Source organism: Pleurodeles waltl, chromosome 4_2, assembly GCF_031143425.1.
Source record: "Pleurodeles waltl isolate 20211129_DDA chromosome 4_2, aPleWal1.hap1.20221129, whole genome shotgun sequence".
In the NCBI taxonomy this organism is placed as follows: Eukaryota; Metazoa; Chordata; class Amphibia; order Caudata; family Salamandridae; genus Pleurodeles; species Pleurodeles waltl.
The window spans coordinates 957,009,411-957,029,789 of NC_090443.1; the positions used below are offsets into that span (position 1 = coordinate 957,009,411).

Sequence of the window (20,379 nt, forward strand, 5' to 3'; positions counted from 1 at the left end):
GCCGGAAGCGCTGAGCTACACAGAACACTGACCAATGGTGCATTAAACTAGGTCCCTCAAAAGGTAACAGTCCCTTACTCTGAAATCCGTTCGCAAGGCAGGGAGGATGGGTGGGTTGATAAGGAAATTGCAGATAGATAGTCTCTACCAGATAAGGTGTTACCGAAGGTAAGTAACCCGTTCATCTGATAGAGACTTCTAGCCACAGATTCCTTACCTTAGAATAGATACCCAATCAATACCTTCCTGGAGGTGGGAAAGTGACATGGGTTTATACTAGAAAATCCTTTAAGACTGAATAGGCAAAGTACCCGCCTTACCAGACATGACTCTGCAGGCAGTAGTGCTTCGTAAATGTGTGCAGGGAATCCCACGTTACTGCCTGACAGATATCCAGGACAAGTACTCCAGGAGTGAACACAGTGGTCACAGCCTAGGCTCTGGTGGAGTGAGCACACAATTCTTCAAGTGTTTGGGTTTTGGCCAGTCCATAGCTAAACATGATGCAGAGCACTATCCATTGTGAGATGGTCCGCTTCTGTACTGCCTTCCCTTTTTTGGTTTTGACGTACCCACAAAGAGTTGATCATCTACCCGGAACTCTTTTGTGCGGTCAAGGTAGAATGAAAACCCTCTTTTTGGGTTCAGTCGATGCAGTCTCTCCACTTCTTTAAAGAGGTGAGGCGGATAGTAAAAGGCAGGCAGGGTGACGGACTGGTCTACATGAAAGGGAGTTACCACATGTAATGGGTTCTTTATCCCTGAAGCACATAAAAGGGATATTGGAATAATATAACAGGCGCAGAAGGTGGGGTTTATCTAATTTATTCGTGTTTTGGTTTTAAGGATGGCTTTTTATCTCCTGTTTCTTGTTCACAAAGATAACGCACTTGCAATCCAGAATTAATTAACAAAAGTTCCCTTTTTCTTCTCTTTCAGGGTTTTGGGTGATAGTCCATAAGTAACCAGGTCCAGCTTTGGGAAGGTCTCCGATCCTCCTCTACGTCAGTGGGCCAGGCTCTCCAAAGAAATAGAAAGAAGGATAACAAAACAGGTAAGTGGGATATATATATAAGGTAAGTATATAGGGTTAGTAGGGTGGTGGGGGAATAGGTATAAGTGAAGGGAAGTGAGGGTTTAACTGTCCCCTTTAGTTTGTGGTTCCCCCTATAGGTGTTCTCAGACCTTCTCCTCTTTGTAGAAATCCTCTGGCGGTTGGTTTTCCTTGTGAGGTTAGGTTTACTTTAGGGTTTGTTGTTATATGGTCTCCCCTTCCCTGCAGGACCTCCCTTCCTTTCCCTTATCCCCCCCTATTCCTAACAACCACCCTCTCGCAAACCCCCAGCTGTGGTACGAACGTACCTGAGGTGGCCACGCCCCTCCGGGGACGTGGCCGGCACTTTGGCAGCCTCCCGGCTTCTCTCCGACGGGGGCGGGAGAGCCCCGGGGCTCTCCTCTCTCTCTCGGAGTCTCGGCTCCTTCGACGGGTTCCTTTCTCTCTGTCCTCGGCGTCCCGGTCTCCTTCTCCTTCGGCCGCGTACGTCGAGCGTCCACTCCCGTCTCCTTCCCTTCGTCTTCTTTTGGTCCGTCTTTTCTTTCGGTTGTCGTCCAGACGCCGAAGGCGTCTGACGTCACAGGCTCGCGTCCCTCCCAAGTGTGTAGGGCCCCCTTAATGGCGTTCGGCACAATATCCTGGAAACCGGCGTCCGGAGACGTCCGGTTACACATCCCCTCCCTTGAATGGGGCTGTTCGAGACCCAAAGGTCCCGGGAACCGGGATAAATAGTCAGCCTGTCCCATAAGATCACCAGGGAGATGGCAAACCTGGAAGGAGAAAGGTTGAAGCTCCATAAACCATCTCAATATGCGACTGTTAGTATCTTTATTTCTCGAGAGCCAAGTGAGGGGAGCGTGATCCGTATATAATAGAAAGGATCTTCCTAGGAGGTAATATTGGAGGCTCTCAAGTGCCCACTTGATGGCGAGACATTCTCGCTCAATAATGGGATAGTTTTGCTCCCTGGGAAACAGCTTACGGCTAATAAAGACCACGGGGTGACTAATACCTTTTTCATCTTTTTGAAAAAGCACGGCCCCCAGACCCACGTCTAAGGCATCCGTTTGGAGGTGAAAGGGGACAGTGAAGTCAGGACATTTTAAAATCGGTTGGGTAGTGAGATATCTTTGTAGGGTACTGTAACTATGGGACTGTACGGGGTTTAAATTTGTGCTATTTTTTTGCTGTCCTTTCCTCAGGAGATCGGTTAGGGGAGCAGCCACGGTGGAATAATGGGGTATAAATCTTCGATAGTAGCCTACCAAGCCTAAGAATGAGCGGACCTCCTTTTTCGTTGTGGGTGTCTTTATCCGTAGGATGGCTTCAACTTTACTCATTTGTGGTCTAAGTATACCCTTCCCTATATGATATCCTAGATAAGAGATCTCATTGAATGCCAACCGGCTTTTGGAGGCATTGGCTGTTAATCCAGCCCCTCGTAACGCTATAAAGATTTTGGTTAAATGTGTCAAGTGGTCCTCCCAAGTCTCGCTGTGGATAACGATATCATCCAGATACGCGGCAGCGTATCTGGTATGAGGTCGTAGAATGGTATCGATGAGACGCTGGAAGGTGGCGGGTGCCCCATGTAACCCGAAAGGGAGAACCTTAAAATGGTATAACCCAGAGGGAGTAGAGAAGGCCGTTTTCTCTTTATCTTCTGGCGTCAAAGGAATCTGCCAGTAGCCTTTGGTCAAGTCGAGTGTAGACATGTACTTAGCTTTTCCCAACTTCTCTAAGAGTTCGTCTACCCTTGGAAGGGGATATGTGTCAAACTGGGATATAGAATTGACCTGTCTAAAGTCAATACAGAAACGTATAGACCCATCTGGCTTTGGCACTAATACCACCGGTGAACACCAGAGACTCTGGGAAGGCTCTATAACGCCTAGGTCTAACATCTTTTCTATTTCGTTTTCTACCAGGATCTTTCTGGCTTCTGGGATACGATATGGCCGTAAGCGTATGACCTTCCCAGGTGGGGTTATGATTTGATGATGCACCAGCTTGGTCTTGCCTGGTATCGAGGAGAACACATGGGCATGATCATGGAGGAGCTGGTTTAATTGCTCACTCTGTTGGATCGAGATTTCGCTATTTATGGGAGGCACCTCGTTTCCACTAGGATGCTCAGTGGGACACCACCCTATCTCCAACTCCTTAACGGTGTTAACTAGGCATCCCCTGGTTGGTTCTCCCTGTGGCTCTTCCCACTTTTTCAATAGATTGACATGAAAGATCTGTGACCGGTTGGAAGTATCTGTGAGCTGGACCTTATAGGTCACGGGTGTTATTACCCCTATCACTTTATAAGGTCCCTGCCACTTTGCCAGCAACTTGTTGTCTGAATTGGGGAGAAGCACTAACACCTTATCACCTATGGTAAAGGTCCTTAATTGGGTATTCCTGTCGTAATATCTTTTCTGCTTTTCTTGAGCCTTCTCCATATGTTCCCTTACATTTTCCCACACATTTTGGATGTTGGTTTTTAACTCCTGGGTATATTCTAAGAGGGATTTTTCTCCGTACTCCTCCTCCCATAATTCGGCAGCCATATCTAACAAGGTCCTGGGCTGTCGTCCGAACAATAATTCAAATGGACTATGGCCCGTGGATGCTTGTTCATGGGTCCTGATAGCTTATAACACTAAGGGGAGTTTTCTATCCCAGTCCTTACCTGTCTCTGAAATAGATTTCTTTAGTAGAGTTTTCAGAGTGCGGTTATACCTTTCTACTAAACCATCTGTTTGAGGATGATAAACCGCTGTCCGTAACTGTTTGATCCCTAGAAGTTGACATATTTGTGACATCAAGTTGGACATGAACTGGGTACCTTGGTCTGTTAAAATTTCTCGGGGAAAGCCTATTCGGGAGAAGAACCCTATCATTGCATGAGCTACGCTCTTGGAGTTAATACTGCTGAGTGGGATGGCTTCTGGGTATCTGGTGGCATAATCCACCAACACCAGTATATAACGGTATCCTCTAGAAGAAGGTAGGAGAGGGCCTACAATGTCCATTCCTATTCTTGAAAAAGGGATGTCTATAATGGGCAACGGTTGCAAGGGAGCTCTTCTTTTGGGACCAGGATCAATCATTTGGCATTTGGGACATTGCTGACAGAACCTCCTAATCTGTGAAAAGACCCCCGGCCAGTAGAACTCCCTCAACAGATATTCTTCCGTTTTCTCCCTGCCATAGTGACCCCCCCCCGGCTGACTATGGGCTAGGTGTAGGACTTGTGGTCTATAAGGTTCGGGGACTAATAGCTGTTTCTTTTCTTCTCGGTTACTGCCAGTGACACGGTATAACAGATTTCTGATTATGGTAAAAGAAGGGCTTTTGTCTTGGGGGTTCCGGGGTCGGGCACTTTTCCAGGCATGGATCAAACTCGGATCTTCCCTTTGACAACTACGGAATGGGGGCAGGTCAGTAAGAGTATGGACCTTTGTAATTACCCTATTTGGACTCATGTTTCCTTGGGCAAAGACTCTTCGGGTTTCTCTCTTTTCTTTTCGGGAGGGTCGGTATCTAACCACCGGTGGTGTTATAGGCGTACTAGAAAAAGAAGCTCTTTTCCACCATGTGCTCATGTTTTCAGAGTCTTTTGTACTGTCAAGAAGTTCCGAAAAGTCAGGGAAGTCGGTTCCTATGATAGTTTCTTCGACTAGTCGTTCCACCACCCCCATCCTTATGGGGACTTCTTTTCCATCCCAGGACAAGGTTGTCCAGATTAGGGGGTATTCTCTTGTATCTCCATGAATACAACATATGGGCACTGTAAGCCCTGAAGCTAAAAGGGTTTTTTCCAATAAATCAGCACGAATTACAGATTGGCTGCAACCTGAGTCGATGAGTGCTACTGTGGTTCTTCCATTGATAACAAGTCTCTTCTTGTATCGGGTTTCCTTTCCCCCTGTATAGAAGACTCTCCCCCGGGTGACTCCTATTTCCATCGGCTCTGACTTTTCTGTTTTCAGCGGGCAAACCCGGGCGATATGTCCCCACTCTCCACAGCTAAAACACTGTGGTTGTTGCATATAGGGTCTTTCTGGACCTCGTAATTTTCCCGGATCCTCGGTTGGTTTTTGCCCTAGGAATGGGGTGGGTCCGAGGTTCTGTCGGATGGGGTTAAGTGTTGGCCGTACGGGAGGGATTTTGAACTCGAGGGAGTGGTGAAAGGCACAGGCTAATTCAATAGTGGTGTTAGTATCTGGACTTGGGTGTTGCTTGATCCAATTACGGGTATTGGTAGGTAGGGCATCTAGATATTGTTCTAGGAGAACAACCTCAATGATATCCTCCCTATTGGTCCCAATGGGACCTAGCCATTTGAGTCCTAAGTCCTTAATTCGAAAATATAGGGCCCGGGGATTCTCGGAGGGTCCCCATTTGGCTTTCCTAAACCGGACCCTATAATGTTCTGTATCAAACCCCACCCGCTCCAGGATACTCTTCTTAATATCCTGATAGGGTGTCGTTCCGTCTGGGTTTACCGCTTGATAAGCCGCTTGGAGAGTTCCTGTCAATAACGGGGCGATGTATTGGCCCCACCTATCCTGGGGCCAGGTGGCGGAAGTAGAAACCCACTCGAAATTCGTGAAAAAGGCATCCGGGTCTTCGCCTTCCTGATATCGCTGCAGGACCGAACTGGGTACGTTCGGATGCACCCGGGTGGCGGCAATAGTGTCCGTGAGGTTTTTGATTGCAGTCTCATAGACCAACTGATTGTTGGCCATGATAGTGGCCTGACTTTTCAGAGCGCTTTGTAGGGCCTCCCTTTCCACTTTAGCCTCCTTCTGTTGCTCTTCCCACACTACTTGCAGATGCCTCTGCCCTGCGGCTAGCTGCTGCATCATCTCTGATAGGGTGGGTGTGCTCTCCATCGTCTTTGGTTACCTGTAGTTGTTCCAATATCCCACTTCTGACACCACTGTAATGGGTTCTTTATCCCTGAAGCACATAAAAGGGATATTGGAATAATATAACAGGCGCAGAAGGTGGGGTTTATCTAATTTATTCGTGTTTTGGTTTTAAGGATGGCTTTTTATCTCCTGTTTCTTGTTCACAAAGATAACGCACTTGCAATCCAGAATTAAGTAACAAAAGTTCCCTTTTTCTTCTCTTTCAGGGTTTTGGGTGATAGTCCATAAGTAACCAGGTCCAGCTTTGGGAAGGTCTCCGATCCTCCTCTACGTCAGTGGGCCAGGCTCTCCAAAGAAATAGAAAGAAGGATAACAAAACAGGTAAGTGGGATATATATATAAGGTAAGTATATAGGGTTAGTAGGGTGGTGGGGGAATAGGTATAAGTGAAGGGAAGTGAGGGTTTAACTGTCCTTTAGTTTGTGGTTCCCCCTATAGGTGTTCTCAGACCTTCTCCTCTTTGTAGAAATCCTCTGGCGGTTGGTTTTCCTTGTGAGGTTAGGTTTACTTTAGGGTTTGTTGTTATATGGTCTCCCCTTCCCTGCAGGACCTCCCTTCCTTTCCCTTATCCCCCCCTATTCCTAACAACCACCCTCTCGCAAACCCCCAGCTGTGGTACGAACGTACCTGAGGTGGCCACGCCCCTCCGGGGACGTGGCCGGCACTTTGGCAGCCTCCCGGCTTCTCTCTGACGGGGGCGGGAGAGCCCCGGGGCTCTCCTCTCTCTCTCGGAGTCTCGGCTCCTTCGACGGGTTCCTTTCTCTCTGTCCTCGGCGTCCCGGTCTCCTTCTCCTTCGGCCGCGTACGTCGAGCGTCCACTCCCGTCTCCTTCCCTTCGTCTTCTTTTGGTCCGTCTTTTCTTTCGGTTGTCGTCCAGACGCCGAAGGCGTCTGACGTCACAGGCTCGCGTCCCTCCCAAGTGTGTAGGGCCCCCTTAATGGCGTTCGGCACAATATCCTGGAAACAGGCGTCCGGAGACGTCCGGTTACACCACATTAGGCAGGAAGGATGCTCTAGTACGGAGGACCAGCTTGTCTGGATAGATAGTAAGGTATTGAGGCTGAGATGACAAGGCCCGTAGCTCACTGACCCTCGGGGCAGATGTTATCGCCACGAGGAATGCCATTTTGATGGTATGGAGACTGACAGGACAGTTGTGTAATCACTTGAAAGGAGCAAACATTAGAAACGTGAGGACTAAATTAAGGTCCCATTCTGGCATAATGAAGAGTGCAGGTGGGAACATGTGTTGGAGACCTTTCAAACCCATGTGTAACAATAGGGAACTTGAAAAGCGGTGGCTGATCTGGCAACTATAGAAATGTAGACATGGCAGAAAATAGTCTTTCAAAGTGCCCAAAGCAGAGCCCTGCTGGGCTACGGAAAGAATAAACAGAAGGACCTGGAAGAGGGTTGTGGGGGAGGGGGGCAGAAAGAGGATCGACTTGTCTGTCTGTACACCATGCTACAAACGTGATCCAATGGTAGATGTATACTATTTTGGTGGAGGGATGCCTGGCTGCCAAGATAATATCGAAAAACCAAAAGTACACAGTTCCAGCCAATAGACTAGTACAAATGTATATAATAAGTAATTCTGTACTTATTCCATCAGGCATTGCAGTGCCGGCCTGACGAGGAACAAAAGCCCGATGATGAAGCATGTCACCATTTGGTGAGTGAGGGCTCTTGTTCTAATAAGAGCAGATTCATAGACCCTATTACTTACTGTATTCATTTGTACTAGTCTATTGGCTGGAACTGTGTACTTTTGGTATTATGATGGGAGTTCCGTACACAGGACCAACTTTTCTCTAAACACTCCCGACATATTAGCCCTTCTTTGTTTGTATTCTGCCAAGATAATATCACAGACTCCGGGTGTAAGGTCGTAAGCTGTCAACTGTCGGCATTCAATCTCCACACATGACGGCGAAGTGTTATCAGGTTTGAGTACAGAACCCTGCCCGGTTGCTCCCACAGAAGATCCTCCTGAAGAGCAGCCTGATCGGAGGACCTGTGCTCATGCGCAACAGCTGGGGATACCAGACTCGCTGTGCTAAATCCAGAGCCAAGGCCCAAGGATAACTTGGGCCCAGTCGTTCCTGATCTTTTTGAGAACTCTGGGTAGGAGTGGCATTGGTGGGAAGGTGTACAGGAGGCCTGAGCCCCACTCAAGACAAAACGCATCTCAGAGAAAGAGCTGCCTTGGAAATTCCAGCGCTCAAAATTGCTGACATTACACGTGCCATGGCGTTCAGAGAGCCTGCCAGGTGTTGAACCACCAGGGATATGCCTTGGTGTTCAAGCCGTGTCCAAAAGTGAAGAGCCCACTGCCCTGTTTGTTGCAGTACTCCATGGTGGTAGTGATGTCAGTGAATACCAATGCCAGCCTTCCCCTGAAGATGGAAGAAATGCCTTCAATACCAGCAAGGATCGCTCAGAGCTCCAACGAGTTGATGGGGAGTCTGGATTCTGCCAGAGTCCTGTGATCTCCACCTCTCCCAGATGGCCATCCCCATCCCAGAAGTAACACATCTGTCATTACAGTTAGTTCTTGTTTGGGTAGGGTGAGAGGTCTGCTACTGATCCAACTGAACTTTGTTAACCACCACTGCAAATCTTTTGCGGTTCTTTCCGAGATATGGCCCACGTCAGAGAGATTACCATGATGCTGTGTCCATTGGCACTTCAAGTCCCACTACAGAGCCCTCATATGCCGTGTGGCTTGTGTCACTAGCAGGATGCATGAGGCCCAGCAGCATCGAAGTCATTCTCACCAAAATCCAGGATAGAGGCTGAAACATCGGTATCATAGCCTGAATATCCTGGACTCACCGTTTGGGAGAATAGGCCCGAAACTGCACTGTGTGCAGACCAGCTTGGATGAAAGAGAGCTTCTGAGAGGGAGTAAGGTGTGACTTTGGCACGTTTATAGTGAGAACCCCAAAAGGCATGCCGTATTCACGGACCATAATGCCAGGCTGGCGGAAGAAAACATCATCTTCCCAATTGAGTCCAGCCTCTTGGATTCCCTATCCGGGGTTGTGGAAGGGAACACGCCCTGGAAGGTGGAGGCTTGGATGATCAAGCTCTCAGGGGTGGGGTGTTGAGTCAGGAAACCTGGGTCATCTGGTGCAGGGCGATGGCGGCGGGCAATTGGCCTGTTCACAGGAGCCCCTGTGCTGGGTTTGGACTAGGTACCCAGTAGGGCATGTGTAAGGGCTTCATTAAAGGGGATCAGGGGTATTGGGGAAGAAGCCCCAAGTTGAAGCACCTCTGTCAGGAGGTTTGTCCCGACTGCCACTGAAGGCAGCTTAAGGTCTAAAACTCGGCCGCTCTCCGCACCACCATTGAGTATGAAGCTCCCTCCTCCATAGCAACAGAAGGGGGAGAGAGCATGCCAGTATCTGGGGAGGTATCCTGGCCACTTGCTTCACCCAAGTCCGTATGCCAGGCCATGGGGTCTAGGAGCTGGTATTATTAAGGGTCCAGCTAAACCCTCCCCTTTCTCACCATAACTTAGCACATAGTAATAAGGCTCAGGATCGGACATAGGGGGCAAGGCCCCTGCCAGCCCTGGAATCAGCATTATACGATGCCCATCCAGCTCCGTAGTAGAGTCAGCAATGAGGATGGAGGCGGCAGGGGCACAGGTGGCGCTGGGAGCATCAGTTTCAGAACTGGCACTGGGGAAGATCAAAGTGGCACGACTGGTGCCATTTCAGATCCATGGGTGCCCCTTGGAGCTGAGGCCAGAGCTGCTGGTGCGGAACCCAAAGGGGCCCCTTCTGACTCCACGGGGCCCAAAGGCGAACCAGCAGAGTCGGATTGCCCAAAAACGAGGCACATGTCCTCATAAAACTCTTTAAGTTAGGCATGGGTCACTCTGGCTCCTTGAAACTCGGGGAAGCGCAAAGTCAGCCCAGACACAGGCTCCGCAGATGGAGGCCTCAATCGTCAACGCTTCCTTGTATTGTCGGCCGGTGGACGAGGTGAAGTCGAAGAACATTTTGCTTTCTTTGGCTTCTTATGGTCTACTTACCCGATCCTAGAGTGGAATGACGAAAAGCAGGGGTGGAGGGACTCCACAACCGATCCCCAGACCTTCCTATCGACCGAGTTTGGACATGTGCGGAGCAGAGCCCCAGGCTGCCATGAGCTTTAGGGACCGCTCCCTCAAAGCCTTTGGTTTCATGGCCCGGCACTTGGAGCACGACTTTGGGTCATGGTCGTGCTCCACACCTGTTAGGATCCGTAATGCAGATCAAGTTCCTGCCTCCCCAACTGCTAGTGTAATTAAGTGAGAACAAAATAAAAGTTCTATTCAGTCTCCACAAAGAAAACCAATACTAACTTGGACATTGTTGTGGCAGTGATGGTCTCATCAGATGGTGGTCACCCATGGTTAATGGGTTACCACTCTAGCGGTTCATTAGCTTGATTGCACAAGGACCACAGAGTAGTGTGAAGTGCGTGCACAGCCTCACAAGTGGTGCACTTCACTAAAGTTCCTCAGATAGCGGCTGTTTTCAGCACATGTGCGCGGTCATAGAATAGCGTTGAGAGCAAGCTTTTGTTATGCATGTCTGACGGGTTAGTGTTAGGATTTCCATCTCAGACATCGGCAACAGGCAAGTTTCTAATTGTTAGGAGTTTAATATCAAGAGTTAGTCTTTGCCTATCATTCTCTCGTTCCTGTGAGGAGTTAGTTTCAGATTTTAGCACTCCTCCGCATCAAAAGAAGACCTTTCCAGAGAAGTTGGTCAGAAAGATTTTGTAGAATGAAGAAAAAATAAAACACCTACCTGAATTCTGCAGTCCTAAGTGTCGGCTCGGCAAATCGTCATCTTGGGTCACTCAAGTATATTTAAGAGCAAAAAAGAGATAAAAGCATTTGTTATGTTATTCTAATCTAGTGGACAACAGCAAAAATATTAGCACAATAACAGAAAAACTTCCAGAGACATTCTGTGACCCAAGTGTTTTTTGTATAAAATCACTTGATTTAGTAATAAGCATTTACCACAAGCAAAAGACACAACTCACTTACTAAGTTTCTTCATTATTTTAAAAAGATAGAAGAGAAGCCAGTCTTGGTCTTAAGGGGTATGCAGCATAGATATTTTTGGGTTTCATTTATTTAGAACAAATAATTACATTATCTGTAGTAAGTTTCTAAATGTATTAATAGTCAGATTGTTTTACAGCACACTCTACACCTAAGCCTGAAACACGAAAAGAAGTCAAAAAGGGTGAATAGTAAAAGTCCTCTAAGAAAAAAGCGAGGCAGTCTCTTCTCTTATCTCCCTACCCGCTTTCCACCCCGAGCCCCGTTTAATCTCTAAAGAACGTTTGTGTAGATTGAGGGGGACTTTGGAAGGGGCATTGGGTTCTAGCTTCATTCTGCTCCTATGAAGACTAGAATTATAGAGTACTGACTTGTGACAACACCAAAGGCACACAAGGTGCGGATCGGTCATGTACATCATCAGATGGCAGGATCCACAAGGCTTGAACACGGTCTTAGGCGAAGACATCCCTTGATGCACCACGCATGGATAACACTCAAAAAAGCTTTGACAAAAGTGAAAAAAAGACAAGTAAAAAAATGACTGAGGGGTAGCTCTTTCTTTGGATCAGTGCTAGCTTGCGCGGATAGAAAAGAACTGACATCAGGGCGGTGGAGTGGCGCATATATAGGACCATAACTGGCACGGACGATGGCGGACACGGAGCCGATCAGCGTCACTTAACGGCGAGCAGGAGTACTGCTTAAGGAAAGTCTCCAGATCCAGACTGACGCCTGGGGGAAATTCGAAGGTAAGGAATCTCCAACTAGGTATCTCTATCAGATTGTAGCCACCTCATGGCCAATGGCATAACAAACAACAAACCAGAAAGCCAGGCCTGTAGAGCAACTAGGTGATGCACCTCACGCCAGGCCACAAATTTTTCCTAGCACCCAACAAAGATGGATTTGTGAACGGCAGCCCAGCTGCAAGAATGACATCTACCACAACACGCAGCAAATCAAAAGAACTTAGCTCTCAGCACTCACTATCAATGAATGGAGTTGTAGGTTGTGAAAATTTGGGTGCAATACCCTCCACTGTTGCTGAGACTGGAGGTCTTCCTGAAGGGGCTGCCAGATCAGAGGAAAAATGCTCAAGGTGAGGAGTTCTGGATACCATACTCTCTTGGCCCAGTCCGATGCTATTACTCCTGGGGCCTGGTCTTTCCTCAGAACTTGAGGTAGGAGAAGAAAAGGCAGGAACGTGTACAGGAGACCTGTGTTCCATCACAGACAGGAGGCATCTCCCAATGACTGTGATGGATAAAATTCCAAAGCGCAGATGTTTTAACACTGCATGTTCCGGATGATTTCCTGCCAGTTTGCCCCTCTGATCGAATATATCCTGTTCCAGTTTGGGATGAAAGTGCCACTCAAGGTCCAGCAGCTGATTGCTGCTCAGCTGGTCTGCTCTAGTATTCAGGACCCAGCTAGGCAGTTGGCTACCAAAAAGATCTTCTGGTGGACTAGCTAGGTACAGAGATGTAGAGCCTCCTGTAATGGACCCTACCACACCTTGCTTATTGCAGTACCATACGGCAGTCATATTGTCTGTTAAGACCGGCACCATCCTTCACTCAATGAAAGGCAAGAATGCTTTCAGGGCCAGATGAACTGCCCTACGCATCAAAAGGCGGATGTGGAGCCGAATGTCCTCTGGAGACCAGAGGCTTCTGGAATCCACCACATGATCCTTCTAACTCAGTAACAGTACATCTGTTGCGACTGTAACATCTGGTTAGGGAAGTGAGAGCGACCTGCCGATTGTTAGGTTAGCACGTCTTTCAGCACATGGTGTCCTGAGCTGTCTCTTGCGAGATCTAGACAGTGATGCTGGACCCACTGAAACCTTAGGTTCCATATGTTACCATTTGGTGTACAGGAGGAGGAGGGTGCACAAGGCCAGAAGCCCAAGAAGCCTCAGATCCATGCCCACTGAGACTCAGGACTAAGCCCGAAAAGTCAGGATCATATCTTGAATCTCCTTGACTCGCTGCAGCGATGGAAAAGCTTTGACTTCTATTGTATCCAAAATAGTTCCTATGAAGGGAACCTTCTTCGTAGGGCTCAGGTGGGCCCTTTACTCGTTAATAGTCAACTCCAGGGGATCAAGTGACTGGTCGTTATTCAGAGGTGTTCAGTGACTGACTGCAGTGAGCACACCTCAAGCAGCCAGTCATCAAGGTTCAGAAATACATGTATTTCTGACCTCTGCAGCTAAGCTGCAACCACTGCCATCACTTTCACAAACATTCAAGGGGCTGAACAGTAACACAGCAATTTAAAAGCATTTTGACCCCACTGTGAACTGCAGGTAGCGTCTGTGGGACTGCAGGTCAGGGATATGAAAAGAAGTGTCCTGTAGTTTAGGCGACTCCATTCAGTACCCTAGATCCAAAGCAGAAAGGATCTGAGCCAAAGTGAGCATTTTATAAAACTTTATTTTTTTATTTTTATTAGTATGATATAAAACAGCAGAAACAAAATCCAACAGGTCCAACTGCGGAGGCCGCTTCTTCACCTCCTACGGGACCGGGTGCGTCTGCAGCCCCTCTGCACCCCCAAGGAGCCAGTCGATCCACCCCCGTGCCGGGGGGAGCTCCCCGGGTTCACGCGGTGCTCCTCTGTAAGCCACTCCCACGCCTCCGGCGAGTCAAAGAAGAAGGATTTCCCAGCCATCAGTACCTTGAGGCGCGCAGGAAAGAGGAGCATATATGTCAATTGTAGTGCCCGCAGCTTCTGCTTGACTCCTTCATACGAATGCCGCCTGGCCTGCACCTCCCTGGTGTAGTCTGGGAACACCAGGATCCTGTGGTTGTCCCAGCAGAGATCCGGCTGAGCCCTAGCCTCCCAAAGAGCAGCATCCCGGTCTCTGAAGCTAAGGTGTCTTGCGATCATCGCTGCCGAGGCCCACCAGGAGGCGGCCGGGGCGACAGGGCCCTGTGGGCAAGCTCAATGGCGAACCCGGAGGACAGCTGCTGGTCCGGGACCCACTTCCGTATCCAATGCTCCAGAAAGTCGACTGCCGAGCTCGCCTCTACGCCCTCCGGAAATCCCACAAAGCGCAGATTGTTGCTGCTGAGGGTGTGTGTTTGGTGCTGCCCTGTGGCCCCTTTGGTGCTCATCTAAACCCCCCAGGTCTGCCCTCCGAAGACACGGGCACTTACCTGCAAGTAGGCCTGATTCCGAGTGCCCCCAGCCTCCATAGGAGTCCATGTTAAATCGACCTCGACTTTGACCTCTGCACCCAGTCGTGTTGCTCACAGTGGGTGTTTGGGGTTAACTTGAACCCCAGCCTGTGGACATCCTAACCCCCAGAGACTGGAACTGTAAGTCTTTACTTACCTCAAAACTGTGCTAACTTTTTTTTCCCCCAGGACTGTTTCTGAAAATTGCAGTCAACTTTTAAAACAGGTATTTGCTTTTTACTTGAAAACCATTTACCTTGCCAAAACAAAGTGGCGTTGATACATATGTCTGACACTTACTTACAAATGTACTTACCTGCAAATTGAATCTTGTGGTTCTAGAAATAAAGTAACAAAATATATTTTTGCTATATAAAAATCATTGGCCTGGAGTTAGTCATTGAGTGTGTGCTTCATTTATTGCTTGTGTGCGTACAACAAATGCTTTGCACTACCCTCTGATAAGCCTAACTGCTCGGCCACATTACCACAAATAGAGCATTAGTATTATCTATTATTGCCTCTGTCAAGCCTCTTGGGGAAATCCTGGACTCTGTGCACACTATATCTCATTTTGATACAAGAGATACAGAGCCAGCTTCCCACAAAGAGCATAAGTGTCTATGCAAGTTTTAATTGGATATTGTTTGAGAATCTCTCAATGTATTTTTATGATGATTGTAGGAAACTGCCACTGTTGGCATGGTTACCCCTAACTTTTTGCCTTTTGTTCATGCCAGCTTTTATTGGAAGTGTGCTGGGACCCTGCTAACCGGGCCCCAGCACCAGTGTTCTTTCCCTAAAACTGTACTTTTGTCGCCCGTGCGTGTCTGCAACTGGGCAACTTTAATTTTAAGCTCTGCAATTTCATCCCCCACCTGGGAGACCCGGTCCTCAACCTCTTTGATGCGGCCCACTGCCGTCCGGAGGTCTTGCCGCAGCAAGCCCACGTCTTCTCTCACCTCACCGACCTTAGTTTCAACAGCCAGCTGCGGAGACTGAATGGCCTGAAGGATAGCATTCACCCCGTCCGCCGCCAGGGCCTCGGTCCCTAGCTCTCCCAGAGAAGGCAATTGCAAGCCTATCACTTCTGCTGCCCTTTCAACTTTTACAGTCAAAGAGGCACTTTCTTCAATTGCTAAAGGTGGACCAGGAGAATGGTTCAGCAATTAGCTGACTGGCATTTTGCAAGTCAAAGTACAGCCCTTCATCAATGTAATGATGGGGGATCAGATTTTCTAGTTCCTCATCATCACCATCAGGGTCATGAGGGAATTCAGGCATGCCCTTGACCGGATCACTAATTGAGCCAAAGTGGTCCTCTCTCAGCTGATACTACTGACGTTGAGGGAGACGCTCTGGTGCTGACAGAAGGAGCCAGTTTGGACCCGGTGTTGGAGTGGAAGTTGTTTTTTCTCTTTGTGGCATATTTTCACATGTTTTCTTTTGGGGCAGTACAGCACCCCACAGTATTAGGGGGGAAACAAACTTGGGGAAACAAGGTGCAAGCACATTTCAAATACATAGGACTGCTCTTTTAAAAAGTAAGTGTGGGAATGGGGACATGGGAGAGGCCACAACCTAGAATAGTTGTGCCTTTAAAAAAACTGGGTAAACAAGAAGCGAAAAATCGGGTTAAAAGGGTAGGGGTGCAAGCGAGAAAAGGGCACAAGCAGAGAAAAATGAAGATATCGTTGGGTCTAACCCATGGGATCATATGTAACTTTGCTCTCTTGGTGGTGACTGGAGATGCAGGAAGCTATTCCTCAGTCTGCGCCTCATATATGGCGTTTTGGAAATTGGCAAAAGAAGAGACAAGAGAACTTACCTTCAGCAGTGCTCTTCCTGACAGATACTCTAAGTGCAAATGCCTCACCTTTTCAATAGTCCCCCGAAGTCAGATAAGCGCAACCCATATGTGAAAATGCCGGTTTATTGCTTGATACCGCAACTTCAAACGCAGAGCATGTTAAGTTGTTGAGACCAGTGTGTGGATCACTAACTTGGGACCTTTTTGGATAGTAAAAAGAGTCCACACCACACAACGGGAAAGAGGGAGGGCAATGAGGAATCAGCGGTTAGATAGAGCTTTCACCAGAAAGTGCATTACCAAAGGCAGGTAACTCGCTCTTCTGATGGATATTACCAACCACAAACTCCTCACCTTAGAAAAGATACCAAAGCAGTACCTCCCCAAGTCAAGGTCCCATTGTGGTGTCATAAACGGTTTGAGAGGGAACATATCTGTTAAATCTTTAATAAATCTCATCACAACATAAGAGATGAACAAGGATGTTTGGTCTGTCAAACGTAAAAGGACCGATGTCAGATAGCTTCAGTTGTAAGGAGTCAGGGTCCTAGGCGCCAGATTGCAAACTTGTTGGGGCAGGAGAGGTAGTGATGGGAAGGTGTATAGGAGCCCGTTGGTCTACCCTAGTAGAAATGCATCTTATAATGAGTGATTTTGTAGAAAATCCAGTGCGCAAAATTTCTGACACTGCTCATTTTGGATGTTGGAGAAAAGATCTAATCAGACTTTCCCCACTGGTGGAAGATACTCTATGCCACTTCAGGATGTACACATCACTCATGATCTGCCATGCAACTGCTCTGTTTGTCCATTCTGGCATTGACGGACCTGCCAGATGATTGGCGACTAGAAATATGCCCTGAAGCCACAGACACCTCAAGAGGTGCAAAGCCTCCTGTCATAGGACCCCACTCCACCCTGCTGGTTACAGTACCACATGGCGGTAGTGTTGTTCATGAGAATCTGTACTAGTCTTCCCTTCATGTATGCCAAGAAGACCTTCAGTGCCAGACAAATGCCTGTGGCCCTATTGGGATGATGTGGAGCTATACCTTCACTAGAGATCAGAGTCTTCTGATCTCGACCTCATCAAGGAACCCCCCCCCAAACTAGTAGCAATGTCCCCTCACCACTGTTAGCTCTGGATGGGAAAGGGAGAGTGACCTGCTACAGAACAAGATGTGATTGGTCAGCCACCCCTGCAGATTTGAGACCTGTATAGTGTTGTAAATGTAACCTCAATGCTTGACCGACTGGCATTTCAGATTCCAGTCCAGGGCTTGCATGTGCCATCTGACATGGCTGACAAGGAGTATGCATGACGCGAAGTGGCAAAGAATCTTCACAGTCACCCTCACATGGATACCACATTCAGCCTGAAACATTGGGATCATAGCACAAATCTCCTGGACTCACCCTAATGAATGGAAGCCTCTTTGATTAAATCAGGTGGCACTTTGGCTCATTTATGGTGCAGTCCAACAGCGTTAAAAGTCCTGCCATCGTCTGGAGATGGTCCATGACTGACTGTGGTGAGTCAGCTTTCAGCAGCCAGTCATCGTGGTAGAGGAAAACAGGAACTCCGACCTCTGAAGATGCCCAGTTAACACTGTCATCATTTTCATGAAGATCTGTGGGATGCTAGTGAATACAGAGGGGAGCATGGCAAACTGAAAATGCCCCTGGTTCATCTTGAACCGAAGGTAACACCTGTTGGATTGTAGGTCTGGCATATGATAATATACATACTGCAAGTCCAAGGAAGCCAACCAGTCTCCTTGGTCCAGAGTAGATAGGATCTGAATTAATGTGAGCATTCTGCATTTGTCCTTCTGCCAGAAGGCGCTCAGGGGTTGAAGGTCCAACAAGGCCTGATGCCCCTATCATTTTCTGGGATGAAGAAATAGTGAAAGTAACAAACCCTTATCCTTCCGCAAGTTTGTTACCCTCTCTATGTCACCCTTGGCAAGAAACAGGCATACCTCCTTTAGCAGGATGGACAGATACTCTATGAAATTTGTTCTGGTGTGGGAAGAATATTGGGTGGGGATAAGACAAAGAGTAGGGCGTAGCGTGTTTTAAGTTTGGAAGACCTATCCATTGGTTACACAGTATGATACACTTTTTGTGAAATGCTACATCAGAGATAATTCCAAAATATATTTGATGTACAAAACCATGTCATGGAAAAACAAGTAACTTACCATTGCTAATGCCTTATCTGGTAGAGGCACTATCTAGATATAGATTCCTTACCATAGAATATTCCCCAGGAGTCGGACTGGATCCAGAAATGTTTTGGTGAGCAGTACTCTTGCACACCAGTAGGTGGTGTTGTTCGGCTCTGCATGGCATCGCCGGCGTCGTCTGCTCCCGAAGTGAGGGATGCAGTGCCTATATAGGCTTCACTCCAGTGTGCGGACGTCAGTTTTTTTTTGCGACTTTCCAGGCCAGAATTGCAGAGCCATGAAGAACACTGAACACTGGTGTGTTAAACTAGAGCCTTTAAAAGGGGAACAACCCTCTGAATCTGTTCACAGAGCGGGGAGGATGGATAGGTCATTAAGGAATCTGTGGGAGATAGAGTCTCTACCAGGTAAGGCATTACCAAAAGTAAGTAACTTGTTCATCTGATAGAGACTTCTAGCCACAGATTTCTTAACTTAAAATAGATACCCAAGCAATACCTCCATGAAGGTAGGGCTGCGACATGAAATAGACTATAATGTCCAGCAGGACTGAACATACAAAATGACTGTCTCGTCAGACCTGACTGTCCAGGCAGTAGTACTTCGTAAATGAGTGCAGGGAAGCCCACATTGCTGCCTGACATTTTCAGGACAGATACTCAAGGAGCTAATACAGTGGTCGCAGCCTTGGCTCAGGTGGATTGAGCTTGCAATCTTTCTGGAGGTTGCTTTCAGGCCAGTTCGAAGCAGATTTGAGGCAGAGCACTATCAGTCATGAGATGGTCCATATCTGCACCACGATTCCTATTTTGTCTCTGACGTACCCACAAAAAGTTGGTCATCCACCCAGAACTCTTTTGTGTGGTCAAGGGTGAATGGCAATGCACTTTTTGGGTCTAGCCGATAGAGCAGGGGTCTTCAAACTGGGGGGCGGGCCCCCCTAGGGGGGCCTGACGTGATCCCAGGGGGGGCACCAGGATCTGTCCAAAAGAAAGATTATGCAGATAATAGTGCTTTGTTTACAGAAGAAACATGTTTATTGCACTTGTAAAAAGGTAACAGAACTTAACTGCAATGTTTAAATAAGTCTAGATTTATTTAAACATTGCCAACTTAATAGAATAGTTTTGAAAAATTCTGAGGAGGGGCCCGATGATTTATTTTTTCCCCACTGGGTGGGGGCGTGGCATTAGCAAGTTTGAAGACCACTGCAATAGAGTCTTATCTCTTCTTGTAGGGGTGAGGCGCAGTGTAAAAGGTATCCAAAGTGATGGACTAGCCTACGTTAAAGGGAGTTATAACCTTCGATAGGAAGGATGCTCTAGTGCAAAGCACCAGTTTGTCTGGGTAAATGGTAAGGTATACAGGCTGTGCTGAAAGTGCCTGTAGCTCACTGAACCACTGGATGCTATCACCACTAGGAAGGCTGTTTTTATTGTAAGAACTAATAGGGCTGTTTATGTTGGTGACAATTGTGATTGATGATGGATCTTTGAGCTAAGTGCGAGATTTAGTCTAATTATGTGACTTATTTGTTGAAATTTAAATATTTTTTTTTTTAAAAGGACCCTAAGGAGTAAATGGGGATAGTGGTCACTAATGCATCCCCTCGCTTTATGAAGAAGATGTTGGATATGGAGGAGATTCATATATTACAGGTGAGAGATTTCGGAGTAAGTTTTTATAAGAAATGATACATTCATGGAGGGATAAGGTGAGTTTATTTCTTTAGGTATGTGAAAATTTGGGGACCAGTTCGAAAAGACATGTATTGGAAGTTGGGGTTGATATCACTCCATAGAAGGAAGTTTATGGGTGAGTAAGTATGTAGATAACATGCAGCATATAATAAATATTGCAGTGATATAGTACTAAGGCTGGGCATTTGTGTTCTTACTTTGGATTATAGATATTTCCTACTCTGAGTCCTGATGAAGTCCCGCCTTGAAGCACGGAATTGGCCCTATTGTTGTTATGGGGTCGAAACATCGCTGATAATGTTTTAGCCTGGATTGGTTTATTAAGTCAAGTTGAGGATGATAGCGATTAAAAGAACATGATACAGGAGAAATGAGTTTGACTTAACTGTATAAATGGTCAACCAACAGGCTTCGTAAATTGAAGTTTTTTTAGATG

General features: G+C 47.4%; 1 long non-coding RNA gene across 1 annotated transcript; it reads left to right on the top strand.

Annotated features, from left to right (window-relative positions):
* Nucleotides 1-1,007: 1,007 nt before the first annotated feature.
* On the top strand, nt 1,008-20,027 carry LOC138294233 (uncharacterized). The gene is made up of 3 exons (XR_011203287.1): nt 1,008-1,054; nt 6,189-6,303; nt 19,809-20,027. It is a non-coding gene; the product is annotated as an uncharacterized lncRNA (long non-coding RNA).
* Nucleotides 20,028-20,379: the final 352 nt, after the last annotated feature.